Source organism: Ochlerotatus camptorhynchus, unplaced genomic scaffold (assembly GCF_037179485.1).
Source record: "Ochlerotatus camptorhynchus isolate MF236.1 unplaced genomic scaffold, CSIRO-AGI_Acam_v1.1 ptg000662l, whole genome shotgun sequence".
Lineage (NCBI taxonomy): Eukaryota > Metazoa > Arthropoda > Insecta > Diptera > Culicidae > Ochlerotatus > Ochlerotatus camptorhynchus.
The window spans coordinates 60463-62143 of record NW_027041141.1 but is presented as its reverse complement, the minus strand read 5'-3'; positions in this window follow the sequence as shown (position 1 = coordinate 62143).

The following is a 1681-nucleotide window of genomic DNA, read 5'->3' as shown; positions in this document are numbered from 1 at the left end:
AAAATGCACTGAAGTCTTTTTCGACACGCTTTTTTTACGACGATTTTCAAAATAAAGGTCGGCACACAATTCTAAGTTTGTGAGGGATGGACATCTGAGCAGTCAAAAACAAATTTGGAAGTTTACTTCCAATGGGTTCACCGGACAATATGGGTTCATATTTCCGGAACGGGAACGATGTGTAGAGGCCAGAAATCGATGATCCACGTCCAAGGTGGTGACTTCCGGTTGGTGAAAAACTGTCGAATACCCTACATTATGGGTATTTTAGAAACGGGGACGTCGTGTAGAGGCTGAAGATCGATTATTGACGCCATTTTGGAATGCAAGATGGCAACTTCCGGGGCCTCATAGCCTAGTCAGTAAAGGCTCGACATTACCAAGCCGGAGGCGGCGGGTTCGATTCCTGGTCCGGTCGAGGGAATCTTTCAGGTTGGGAATTTTCTCGACTTCCCTGGGCATAGAGTATCATTGTGCTTGCCACGCAATATACAAATTCATGCATTGGTATTGGCATCGAAAGCTCTCAATTAATAACTGTGGAAGTGCATTTAGAACACTAAGTTGACAGCACGCAATAAGCTAATATGCGATAAGCAATAAGCTTGATATGTGAAAAAGAAGAAGAAGAACTTCCAGTTTATGAAAGTTTCAATCGAATTTTATACAACAAGTTCTTAAATAACGTTTATATTTGATAATCTGTAACTAACCCGAGCAAAGTCCAGCATCCATCCATTTGCATTTAATTTCAAAACTGATTACTCGTTTTGTTATCAAGAGCAAAAACTACAGTTTGCTCTTGAATAGGTTTACCACGTGTTGTCCCAGAAGGAATTCTTTGCTCTTAATTTTAACCAACGACCAAAATGACAGCAGCCTCAGTAATCATTAACATGGACATCACAACTTCAACATTGACTTATGACATTTACAGAACTTGTACAAATCGAATGTTGAACAACATGTGATACCAGCGACTTTATTGTGAAATGCATGTAGCACTAGAGGTAATGGCTTCAACAGTACCTTGCATAACTGGAACTGGAACATAACTGGACTAGGTTCTCTACACCCAACCGGTGGATGTAAGATTCGCTTACAATTATGTGGGATTCATCATCAGAGGATGTAAGTGGAGACCGCATGAACCGAGGATGCAATATACCTAGCTGCGGTCCAATGCAAGAAAATTGGAGACCGAAAAATGTGGAGTGTATATGTGAGTGAAATTAATTATGTCGAAAAAAAATAGGAAGAAGGTTGCCGACTGGACTCGAACAATAAACGTTGCGATTATCAGACCTGTAATTTCTCCACTGCTCTCTCTATGCTTCTGAATATGGGTAGCCTAAAAGCAAACAAGAAGCGCTCATTTCCTCTCACACTTGACTTCGTATGCTTTTTCTGCTGGAGAGATTCGAGGCAAGTGTGTGCGTCGTTCTACCATGTTATACATAAAAATCAAGGCAAATGCTTGCTTGTGTAGGTGAAAGCACAGACAGAACACGAAATAAAAAAGCAAAAAACCATTACATCGCCTGCAAGGTCAACTTCTAACATTCACTGCGATGTTCATGAACAGAGGATGATAGGAAATGGAACTAACATTCATTGTAATACATTTTTGGTTTGCGTGTAGTGAAACAGCGCACGGGAAAAATCCGATTCCATTTTCATG